A 13477-nucleotide genomic window follows, 5' to 3' on the forward strand; every position below is an offset into this window, starting at 1 on the left:
TATGCTCATGGTTATACATCACCAAGAAACAAGTTTACTTTCCTCACCAGTTTCAAAAAGCCTGACTGACTTGACTGTGTTTATGCTCAGATATGATTAGCTCAGCTCCATGGTTAGAGAGCAGCACAAATGCAGTCCTGCAGCTTTGCATAGAGAACAACTCTTTGCATAAGGAGTAGCCTGCGGGGAAGTTCCCCAATTCCTGACAGCTGCCTCACACCAGTGACAAGGGAGAGCTGATGTAAAGGGGGACAAAGGCACAAAGCAATTGTCTCTGTACCTGGAAAATAACTGAAAACCACATGATGGAAACCCACTTTCAACATAACAATTAGGACTTCCCTGATGGCACAGTGGTTAAGAATCTGCCTGCCAATGCAGGGGACACGGGTGTGATCCCTGGTCCGGGAAGATCCCACATGCCAGGGAGCAACTAAGCCCGTGCGCCACAACGACTGAGCCTGCGCTCTAGAGCCCACGAGCCACAGCTACTGAGCCCGCGTGCCTACAGCCCGTGCTTTGCAACAAGAGAAGCCACTGCAGTAAGAAGCCCGCACACCTCAATGAAGAGTAGCCCCCCCCACTCCCAGCAACTAGAAAAAGCCCGCGGGCAGCAACAAAGACCCAATGCAGCCAAAAAAAAACTACGGGAAAGCAGGAAAAATGATGTATGAACAAAATGAGAATATCAAAAAAGAGATAGACAATTTTTAAACAAACCAGGTAGAAATTCTGGAGCTGAAAAAAAAAACCAACAATAAAACATAACAATTAGCCACATCATTCCATTCACCAAAAAATGATGGCACTGGATGGGCTGATAAATAAGCAGACGTCTAAACTGCTCTTCCTTAAAAAGCAACAGACAGCTTAAGTATACTTTATTTATTTTTTTGATGTGGACCATTTTTAAAGTCTCTACTGAATTTGTTACAATATTGCTTCTGCTTTATGTTTTGGTTTTTCGGTGGCATCTTAGCTCCCTGACCAGGGATTGAACCTGCACCCCCTGCATTGGAAGGCGAAGTCTTAACCACTGGACCACCAGGGAAGTCCCTAAGTATAATTTTTAAGACCTTAATTTTCACATTAGTTTCCCAAAAGAAGTTCAAAAAGCTCTGATCCTCATACTTCAAAGTGCCTTTTCTAAGTGCAAAGAGATGAACTGTGCCCAGATAGGGGTGGGGGTGGGGAAGGGTTTATCTAGGCTTCACACCTACCACTTCTTTGGGCCTATTCCAGTAATACAGTCAAGCTCTGTGACCTTGAACAGTTTAACTTCTCCAAGCCTTGGTCTCCTCATCTATAAAACATCTAGGTCTCACAGAGCTAGGGTGTTAATAGGATAAAATACAAAAAACACTTCTAGAAAGGCTCAACAAATGGAAGCACCACCTGCTGCCACTGTCTCGTTGGGAGACAGAGGAAGACTGCTGAGCTAGAAGAAGGGGGGACGGAACACAAACTACTCAATGAGATAATCACTTCTGGGAAATAGGGTTTCTCAAATACCAGTCCCTAAATCATAAGACTCAAGAGGGAAGGAAGAGTCATCATAATTATGTGGGCTAAATGTCACTTTGTCACCATCTAGTTAGTGAAAAATGTGGAGTCTATAGGAAGAAATCAAGAGTAACCTGTGCATCAGGAGACACAGAAAATAGCCTAAAAAGAATTTCAGACAGCTATGGTGACTCTACTTTCAGAATGCAAAACTAGGTGACATGGTCAGGGCAAATAAAATTTTCCCCCCACATGTGAATTTACTTATCAAGAAGTTTTATATAGCGCCTTCCCCTTTTCCTTTCTTTCTGGAAAAAAAAAAAAAATTTTTTTTTTTTCAGTCCTAAAGGAAGCTATTAGGTGGGACCAAGCTAGGTAGATGTCCATGCCAGGGGTAGACAGGGGAGACATGGAGGTATGTCTGAGCACAGCTGGATAGGGGCTGGCCTGCATGGAGTGTCAGAGCCAGGAAGGGTGAGAAAAGCATGCAACAGGGAAGAGGGGATGCCACGGTGGAGTTCCAGAGTTGAAGCAGGGGTGAGAGGAGGAGCCACACAGGGAGGACGAAGTAGCCTGGTGCAGGCTTGTAGGAACCCAAGTGGGATGAAGAGGGAAGACAGCCCAGCTAAGAGAGTTGAACTACATTTGGGGTGAGAAACATGCCCAAACAGGGACTGGACAAGAGCAGCATGGTTACGTACGGGGAGATTAATCAAATAAGTAAATACAGTAAGGAAAATGGGAGTTAGGATTCTCACTGTCAGAGAAAGGAATTACAAATATGGAAAGGGAAAAAACTAGAATGAACCCCTTAGCTGTCAGATTTAAATTGTGGGTATTGGTGTGAACTCACCATTTTCTATATACATAAATGGGGAAATAAATATAGATGTAATGTGTGGGTGTGTAAGAGTGTGTGTATACATACACATATTCCAGAGCTCTATACATTGATGAGAAAGCCTAGAAGTCACAACACTCCAAAAGCAATGAGTACATCCAGAACCAGGATCCTGACTCCTAAGTAGCCATTCTCCACTAAAAAGAATCAGAGTTTTTTGGAGAAATAGCTGATTCCAGGTCCAGGATAAAAAAAAGCATAAAATGTGCCTAGAACACCTTGTTATCCCAGAAAGTAAGGAAGCGTTCAAGAATGAGAGGGACAGGGACTTCCCTGGTGGCTCAGTGGTTAAGAATCCGCCTGCCAATGCAGGGGACACGGGTTCAAGTCCTGGTCTAGGAAGATCCCACATGCCACGGAGCAACTAAGCCCGTGTGCCACAACTACTGAGCCTGTGCTCTAGAGCCCGCGAGTCACAACTACTGAAGCCCATGCACCTAGAGCCCGTGCTCCTCAACAAGAGAAGCCACCGCAACAAGAAGCCCGCACACTGCAACGAAGAATAGCCCCCGCTCCTGCAACTAGAGAAAGCCCGTGCGTAGCAACAAAGACCCAACGCTGCCAAAAATAAATAATTTTTAAAAAGAAAAAAAAAAGAATGAGAGGGACAAAAGGACAGATGCCAGGGCAAAGGGGTTCCCATTGGCCTAATGAGGACAGTTGAGCATGAAGATGATGATAGTAAACAGATTAAAACCACAAGCCCATGCTGGTAATAATAAACTCTTTAAAAAGTATGGGTATAAATAAATAAATACACTGAAAAGTCTGATGAAGAAAAAGATATTTGTATAGTTTTAAAGTACCTCTCCACAAAATACATACTGATTACAGAAGGGAAAAGAGTCACTTTATGGTGGAAACACTAGGCAGATACCTCCTCAGTCAAGTGAGCAGAGCAAACATCCTCAGCAATGGGACAAATCACAACCCTGTGTCACCTGACATGCACTGGAAGGATGTAATACACTTCTGTGATTTTGCTGCCAAAGATGCATAACCTGAATCAAACTGTAAGGAAACATCACACAAACTCAAAGTAAGGGACATGCTACAAAGGAGCTAGCCTGTCATCCTCAAAAGTGTCAAGGTCATGAAATTCAAAGAGAGACTGAGGAACTTTTCCAAATTTTCCTGAAGGAGACTAAAGAAACATTACAACAAACACAATGGGCGATTCTGAACTGGATCCTTTTGACATAAAGGACATTACTGGGGCAACTGGCAAAACTTGAATGGAGGTCAGAGGATTAGATGGCCATAAAGGTGAAGTATCAATGTTAACATTAATGGTTGTATTGTCCTTGGTTGCAATATCCTTCTTTGTTGAAAAACACACTCTAATATTTGGGGGTGAGGGGCATAATGTCACCACATGGTTCAAGAAAAAGTCACGGTACTACATGTGCAACTTTTCTGTAAGCTTGAGATTTCAAAACTTTTTTTAATCATTTTTTTTAAGTTTCACATATTTATACAAATTACATCATATTTTGTCTCACAGTCAGTTACGCTATAACGCTTATTTTGAAAGTACACATTTGTTCCAACACAACTGACATATTTGGGAACAATCTGAGCGTAAGTGGATTTGCATCTGCTTATGTGCAATTCCACCCATGAGTGACACCCAGAAAACTACAACTCGCTGAACAGACACACACCTATGCACACACTTCAAACGTCTACCAGTGACCTCAGTTCACCAAGTGAGTATCCCATACACATCTGGATGTTACAACATCCAGTACTATTTTAGAACAACTCTCCTTCCTCCACAATAACTCACAAGTTGCAATCCTTCTGAGGCCCACTTCCACAAGCAAACTTCAGGTCTTTATCAACATAAACTGCCCTACTTATGGTGTTTCTTAACCATTTAACATGTGTAAAACTGTACTGGTTTCATTAGGTTCCTTTTTTTTTTCTTTTTTAATAGGACACTAATTTAGTTTTTAAGTGTTGTGTGCTTAACCCCATTTTTCCCATAAGCTCTAGGTTTTTATTCAACAATTTTGTACAGCACAGTGATTTTTAGAAACATTTAAGTCATGTCAGAGCAGAGCTAATTACATTTGATATAATCACCTTTACAGAAAAGAATAAATTGCATAGGTATGGGGTATAGGTATGGGGATCTCCCAGATGGGATCTTCCAAAGGGCTAAAGGAAGCCCAGGTCAACCTAGAGAAGGCCATACAAACTAACTTTACATATTTAATTCCTTTAACTATAGATATAGAGGGCAAGCTGTGTCACACAGCTTACACTTGAAAAACAAAGAAAATAATGGCAATAATGTATATAATTATAGTGTGGCCAGGGCAGTCTAACCTACCCACTTTGGTTTCTGCTCAGTTGATCTGATCCGTCTTTGAACAGTTTCTTACTCATTCAAAGTTTAGTTACTCTTGACAAACTGGAGAAAAAAATATCAGACTGGAGAAAAATAACCACTAAGTACAAATAGGTTTCTGAGAAAGACTTTATTTCTACTTTGTGGAATCCAATCAAGGGAGGAGACAGATCAAATACTACACTCTCACATTAGATTAGCCACACTGTTATAACATTTAATAAAACTTAAGGTTCTTCTATTTAACTTTATTAATAGTATTTAAGAATGAGATTATACTGACTTGACGCCATAAGGGCTAGAATTTCCCATCAAGTTTTCCACATATTGGTAAAGAAAGCAAGTAGGTTTTCTTTAGAGCTTTCATTTCAAGAGTCCCTTGCCAGAAATAATCTTATATCAAGACACTACGTTTAGACTCCCTTTTGCAAGAACACCAGAATCATAACTAACTGCTGAACAATCACTGACAGGAAGACACTGGAACTCACCAAAAAAGATACCCCACGTCCAAAGACAAAGGAGAAGCCGCAATGAGATGGTAGGAGGGGTGAAATCACAATAAAATCAAATCCCAGAACCTCTGGGTGGGGGACTCACAAACTGGAGAACATTAATACCACAAAAGTCCACCCACTGTAGTGAAGGTTCTGAGCCCCGCATCAGGCTTCCCAACCTGGGGTGCCGGCAATGGGAGGAGGAATTCCTACAGAATCAGACTTTGAAGGCTAGCAGGATTTGATTGCAGGACTTCTATAGGACTGGGGGAAACAGAGACTCCACTCTTGGAGGGCACACACTAAGTAGTGTGCACATCGGGACCCAGGGCTAGGAGCAGTGACCCCATAGGTGACTGAACCAGACCTACCTGCTGGTGTTGGAGGGTCTCCTGCAGAGGTGCCATTAGCCCCACCAAAGAGCTGAGTAAGCTCTAGTGCTGGGTCGCCTCAGGCCAAACAACCAACAGGGAGGGAACCCAGCCCCACCCATCAGCAGACAAGCAGATTAAAGTTTTACTGAGCTCTGCCCACCAGAGCAACACCCAACTCTACCCACCACCAGTCCCTCCAGTCAGGAAGCTTGCACAAGCCTCTTAGATAGCCTCATCCACCAGAGGGCAGATAGCAGAAGAAGAACCACAATTCTGCAGCCTGTGTAACGAAAACCACGTTCACAGAAAGACATACAAAATGAAAAGGCAGAGGACTACGCTCCAGAAGAAGGAACAACATAAAACCCCAGAAAAACAACTAAATGAAGTGGAGATAGGCAACCTTCCTGAAAAAGAATTCAGAATGATGATGACGAAGATGATCCAGGACCTCAGAAAAAGAATGGAGGCAAAGATCGAGAAGATGCAAGAAATGTTTAACAAACACCTAGAAGAATTAAAGAACAAACAAACAGAGATGAACAATACAATAACTGAAATGAAAAATACACTAGAAGGAATCAATAGCAGAATAACTGAGGCAGACGAATGGATAAGTGACCTGGAAGACAGAATGGTGGAATTCACTGCCACGGAACAGAATAAAGAAAAAAGAATGAAAAGAAATGAAGACAGCCTAAGAGACCTCTGGGACATTAAATGCAACAACATTCATATCACAGGGGTCCCAAAAGGAGAAGAGAGAGAGAGAGGACCCCAGAAAATATTTGAAGAGATTAGAGTCGAAAAATTCCCTAACATGGGGAAGGAAATAGCCACCCAAGTCCAGGAAGTGCAGAGTCCCAGGCAGGATAAACCCAAGTAGAAACACCCCCAAGACACATAGTAATCAAATTGACAAAAATTCAAGACAAAGAAAAATTATTGAAAGCAACAAGGGAAAAATGACACATAACATACAAGGGAACTCTCATTAGGTTAGCAGCTGATTTCTCAGCAGAAACGCTACAAGCCAGAAGGGAGTGGCATGATATATTTAAAGTGATGAAAGGAAAGAACCTACAACCAAGATTACTCTACCCAGCAAGGATCTCATTCGGATTCGAAGGAGAAATCAAAAGCTTTACAGACAAACAAAAGCTAAGAGAATTCAGCACCACAAAACCAGCTCTACAACAAATGCTAAAGGAACTTCTCTAAGTGGGAAACACAACAAAAGAAAAGGACCTACAAAAACAAACCCATAACAATTAAGAAAATGGTAATAGGAACATACATAGCGATAATTACCTTAAACGTGAATGGATTAAATGCTCCAACCAAAAGACACAGGCTCCCTGAATGGACAAAAACAAGACCCATATATACACTGTCTACAAGAGACCCCATTCAGACCTAGGGACACATACAGACTGAAAGTGAGGGGATGGAAAAAGATATTCCATGCAAACGGATCAAAAGAAAGCTGGAGCAGCAATACTCATATCAGATAAAATAGACTTTAAAATAAAGAATGTTACAAGAGACAAGGACACCACATAACCATCAAGGGATCAATCCAAGAAGAGAAAACAATTATAAATATATATGCACCCAAAATAGGAGCACCTCAATACATAAGGCAACTGCTAACAGCTATAAAAGAGGAAATCAACAGTAACACAATAATACTGGGGAACTTTAACACCTCACACCAATGGACAGATCATCCAGACAGATAATTAATAAGGAAACACAACCTTTAAATGACACAATAGACCAGATATGTTTAATTGATATTTATAGGACATTCCATCCAAAAACAGCAGATTACACTTTCTTCTCAAGTGCACAAAGAACATCTTGAGTCACAAATCAAGCCTCGGTAAATTTAAGAAAACTGAAATCATATCAAGCATCTTTTCCGACCACAACACTATGAGATTAGAAATCAATTACAAAGAAAAAAACGTAAAAAACACAAACACATGAAGCTAAACAATACATTATTAAATAACCAAGAGACACCTGAAGAAATCAAAGAGGAAATCAAAACATACCTAGAGACAAGTGACAATAAAAACACGACGATCCAAAACCTATGGGATGCAGCAAAAGCAGTTCTAAGAGGGATGTTTATAGCAATACAATCCTACCTCAAGAAACAAGAAAAATCTCAATTAAACAATCTAAACTTACACCTAAAGGAAGTAGAGAAAGAAGAACAAAACAAAACCCAAAGTCAGTAGAAGGAAAGAAATCATAAAGATCAGAGCAGAAATAAATGAAATAGAAACGAAGAAAACAATAGCAAAGATCAATAAAACTAAAAGCTGGTTCTTTGAAAAGATAAACAAAATTGATAAACCTTTAGCCAGACTCATCAAGAAAAAGAGGGAGAGGACTCAAATCAATAAAATTAGAAGTGAAAAAGGAGAAGTTACAACGGACACCGCAGAAATACAAAACATCCTAAGAGACTACTACAAGCAACTCTATGCCAATAAAATGGACAACCTGGAAGAAATAGACAAATTCTTAGAAAGGTACAAGCTTCCAAGACTGAACCAGGAAGAAATAGAAAATATGAACAGACTAATCACAAGTAATGAAACTGAAACTGTGATTAAAAATCTTCCAACAAACAAAAGTCCAGGACCAGATGGCTTCACAGGTGAATTCTATCAAACATTTAGAGAAGAGCTAACACCCATCCTTCTCAAACTCTTCCAAATTATTGCAGAGGAAGGAACACTCCCAAACTCATTCTACGAGGCCACCATCACCCTGATACCAAAACCAGACAGAGATACTACAAAAAGAGAAAATTACAGACCAATTATCACAGATGAATATAGATGCAAAAATCCTCAACAAAATACTAGCAAACAGAATCCAACAACACATTAAAAGGATCATACACCATGATCAAGTGGGATTTATCCCAGGGATGCAAGGATTCTTCAATACACGCAAATCAATCAATGTGATACACCATATTAACAAATTGAAGAAGAAAAACCACACGATCATCTCAATAGATGCAGAAAAAGCTTCTGATAAAATTCAACACCCATTTATGATAAAAACTCTCCAGAAAGTGGGCATAGAGGGAAACAACCTCAACATAATAAAGGCCATATATGACAAACCCACAGCAAACATCATTCTCAATGGTGAAAAACTGAAAGCATTTCTTCTGAGATCAGGAACAAGACAAGGATGTCCACTCTCACCACTATTATTCAACATAGTTTTGGAAGTTCTAGCCATGGCAATCAGGGAAGAAAAAGAAATAAAAGGAATACAAATTGGAAAAGAAGTAAAACTGTCACTGTTTGCAGATGCTATGATACTATACATAGAGAATCCTAAAGATGCCACCAGAAAACTACTAGAGCTAATCAATAAATCTGGCAAAGTTGTAGGATACAAAATTAATGCACAGAAATCTCTTACATTCCTATACACTAACAACAAAAGATCAGATAGAGAAATTAAGGAAACAATCCCATTCACCACTGCAACAAAAAGAATAAAATACCTAGGAATAAACCTACCTAAGGTGGTAAAAGACCTGTACTCAGAAAACTATAAGGCACTGATGAAAGAAATCAAAGAAGGCACAAATAGATGGAGAGATATACCATGTTCTTGGATTGGAAGAATCAATATTGTGAAAATGACTATACCACCCAAAGCAATCTACAGATTCAGTGCAATCCCTATCAAATTACCAATGGCATTTTTAAAGAACTAGAACAAACAACCCAATCCAAAAATGGGCAGAAGACCTAAATAGACATTTCTCCAAAAAAGACATATAGATGGCCAAGAAGCACATGAAAAGCTGCTCAACATCACTAGTTATTAGATAAATGCAAATCAAAACTACAATGAGGTATCACCTCATACCGGTTAGAATGGGCATCATCAGAAAATCTACAAAACAACAAATGCTGGAGAGGGTGTGGAGAAAAGGGAACCCTCTTGCACTGCTGGTGGGAATGTAAATTGATACAGCCACTATGGAGAACAGTATGGAGGTTCCTTAAAAAACTAAAAATAGAATTACCATATGACCCAGCAATCCCACCACTGGGCATATACCCAGAGAAAACCATAATTCAAAAAGATACATGCACCCCAATGTTCACTGCAGCACTATTTACAATAACCAGGTCATGGAAGCAACCTAAATGCCCATCGACAGACAAATGGATAAAGAAGATGTGGCACATATATAAAATGGAATATTACTCAGCCATAAAAAGGAATGAAATTGATGGATCTAGAGACTGTCATACAGAGTGAAGTAAGTCAGAAAGAGAAAAACAAATACCGTATATTAACATATATGTGGAATCTAGAAAAATGGTACAGATGAACTGGTTTGCAAGGCAGAAATAGAGACACAGATGTAGAGAACAAACGTATGGACACCAAGGGGGGAAGGTGGTGGTGGTGGCAGTGGGATGAATTGGGAGATTGGGATTGACATATATACACTGATGTGTATAAAACAGATAACTAATAAGAACCTGCTGTATAAAAATAAATAAAATAAAATTCAAAAAAAACAGACACAATGTTTAGTTATAGTGAAGAGAACAGAACTAACCAGGAAAAGATGTTACAGCAAAAAGACTGTACAAGATTATTCCAAATCAAACACTCACAGCATTTACTAAATTGCTGCCACCCTTATAGCATCAATTCTCTCAGCCTAGCAATTCCTAAGGTACAAAACTTTCAAATATCTGTGTGTGTATACAAAGATGAGAAGGAAACAATGAAATGGAAACACCTGTGAGGAAAAGATGATTATGAATAAGTTACTGTCATTTCCTTTATTATCCTTAAAGTTGATTTAATAGTTTAAAAATATTGCTTAACAGAACAAGGGTGGTAACATTTGTTAGATCCTAACTAAACATGATTCATTCTGGAATGCTTCTGATGACACAAGCTTACATAAATAATCTACTGGTAAGTTTGTTCAAAATTCACAACGGAGACAGTCAGTTTTTCACACATACAACCCGAAACTATAGCTTCAATCTATGCAGACTGTTTTACTTTTTTAATTATAGAACTAATAAATTAATATAACTAATAATACTAAAATTAAATCAGTGTTGTTGTTCACTTGTTACTAAACACAAAGCAAAAAATCTGTGCCAACACAGATCCTAAAAGAGGTATTTTTGCCATTCTTTCCCTTGCAAGCTTAGCACTTGGCTTTGGTCAAAGCTGATGTAAATCGTGACAGAATTCAGCAATATATTCTCAGAAAAATAGGCCAAGAGAAGCAAAAGAACACAGGTGTTACACACTCGAGCAGTGATCATCTGCTCCCAGGGCACCTCGGAGACTTCAGCATCCTCAGCCAGAGCACCTGCTCCTCAAGCTAAGGAGTGCCTTCGAGGTACCACTACAGTACAGAAAGGTTTATTCTTGGCAAACATCTGACCCTTGTTTTTCCAGCTCTAAACTTCAAGGGTTCAAATGAAGGACAGGGTAATAGAAAAAATAAATAAATCCTCTGGAAACTTCACCGTAATCAACTCTCTACCGTGTACCAGTTCATCCACGTGTCCCTTCCCCTCTCTACTCCAACTGAGCACTGTGATTGAGGAACTGTGAAAGGGCAAGGAGACATTTACCTGTTGAGCATCTAACTGGTACCAAGCCATGGAAACATCTGACAAATACTCTCTCCTTTAATCCTCACAATAAGCCTATGTTTATATACTTTTAGTCTTCCCTTTTGACATATTAAGAAACTCTCATTGAGGTAAATGGATCAGCAAAACATCTGAACAAAAATGAAATCCAATTATCCAAAGGTTTTAAAAATACAGGTTATTAATTAGCCTAAGCTTGTACTTTTGTTTTGTTTTGTGGGGGGAATGGGGGCTGTCTTTGTGCCCTTTCACATTTATATTTTTCACAAATATAAAGGTCATATCAAAATACCTTTGTTCATGGGAGTCCAGTATACTATTCACTCTACTTTTGTGTTTGAAATTTTCTATAATAAAATAAAATAATTAAGGGAAAAAATTATCTTTAACATAAAGCCAACCCAAAAAGTAGCTCTTACCTAAAGCTAATTTCCCATAGTGCCAAATGAAATTCAAATAAATCCAAATCTTCTAATTCACACATATCTTAAGATTTCTGAATACTTAAAAGCAGAATGAAAAAGCCAGGCATGCCAAGTCAACAATGAAACAGAAAAATCAAGCCAATACCAAAACCAAACATTTCACTTCCTCCCACTCACATTCACACACACATACACAAAATGAAGGATTCCAGTTGTCCCTTCCAGACAAAGCAATTGATGGGTGCCAGCCTAGCACGAGTCAGCTCAAAAATAATCTCAGCAACAGAGGCAAGGTTATTTCCACCTTCCATCCAACAGCGTAGAGCACAAGAGACTAGCTGTTTATGAATAACAGACTTACTTTCCATACCATCCATATGGACTTCCAATTCCAGAATTTGTTTCTTCCTCTTTGCTCTTTGGAAGAAGTAAAATATACAACAATTTCTCATTTCCTAGGCAAAGACTACCTCTCAAATTAAAGACTGACAAGCATATTCAAGACATAAAAGTATAGCTTTTATCATAAATTTGAAAACACCAAAACCATTAACCTAAATATGTGTCTAATTAAAAATTAGAAACAATGTTCCTAGCAATATATAAGAACTGGTACCTACTTCTCCCTAAATCAGGACTGAGGGTTTTCATGTTTATTAATTTTTATTTTATTTTTATTTATTTATTTTTTTGGCCACCCCACACGGCTTGTAGGATCTTAGTTCCCCAACCAGGTATTGAACCTGGGCCCACAGCAGTGAAAGCCCCGAGTCCTAACCACTGAACTGCCAGGGAATTCCTTGTTTATCAATTTTTTCATCTAGATTTCAAGTTGAGGAACAAGACTAACCATTAATACATTCATTTGTGATCTGCAATTTCAAAGCATTATCATACACATACTATGTAAGATACAAAAAGCACTTAAAAGGGTTAAAATCCATGTTGAATCTTAAATGGGTAAAACTTTAAAATTCCTACTTGTCATCTGCCCACCAAACCAGGCCCCCACAAAACCAAACATCTGACTGGATTGGACATAATTAATCTGAGACTGAGCTAGGAATCATACTTTCAATTACAATTAATATTTTTACAAATCCATTGTGTTTTTATTTGATCCTTTTTAGTTCTTCACCTTGAAGTCCTAGCAGTTAGCACAGCAACCTTCAACATACCCAAATGAGCAGGGAATTGGCTAGTTGTACTTTTCAGGACCTCAGATCTGTCCACCTCCACCTTACTTCCCTGATTTAACAAATAAATATTCATTGAGCACCTACAGTGTGCCAGACCAGCGTTCCAGGCAGGGATACAACAATGAACAAGAAATGAGGCCCTTGGGGCTTCCCTGGTGGCGCAGTGGTTGAGTCCGCCTGCCGATGCAGGGGACACGGGTTCGTGTCCCGGTCCGGGAAGATCCCACATGCCACGGTGCGGCTGGGCCCATGAGCCATGGCCACTGAGCCTGCGCGTCCGGAGCCTGTGCTCCGCAACGGGAGAGGCCACAGCAGTGAGAGGCCCGCAAAAAAAAAAAAGAAATGAGGCCCATGCATTTGCCACTGATTTAGAGGTCTGAGGATGGGCAGGGATATTTGAGTTAGCTAGTGAAAAGCTTAAGGATAGAGCCTAGTCTATGCTGGAAACCAGGTGGGGAGGCCCATGTGTCTGGAGGTAGAGAAGTGGCATAAATGAAGCTGGAGAGGGAGGTAGAGGTCAGATCACAAAAATTCT

At 39.6% G+C, this 13477-nt stretch overlaps 1 protein-coding gene across 4 annotated transcripts in view; it reads right to left on the reverse strand.

Moving 5' to 3' along the window:
- Nucleotides 1-13477, reverse strand: part of B4GALT5 (beta-1,4-galactosyltransferase 5) — an 87524-nt gene that overhangs the window by 59107 nt on the left and 14940 nt on the right. The window lies entirely within an intron of this gene.

This window comes from Delphinapterus leucas, chromosome 15, assembly GCF_059928025.1.
Source record: "Delphinapterus leucas isolate spDelLeu-1000000601 "Yukka" chromosome 15, BTC_Dleu_Yukka2, whole genome shotgun sequence".
Lineage (NCBI taxonomy): Eukaryota > Metazoa > Chordata > Mammalia > Artiodactyla > Monodontidae > Delphinapterus > Delphinapterus leucas.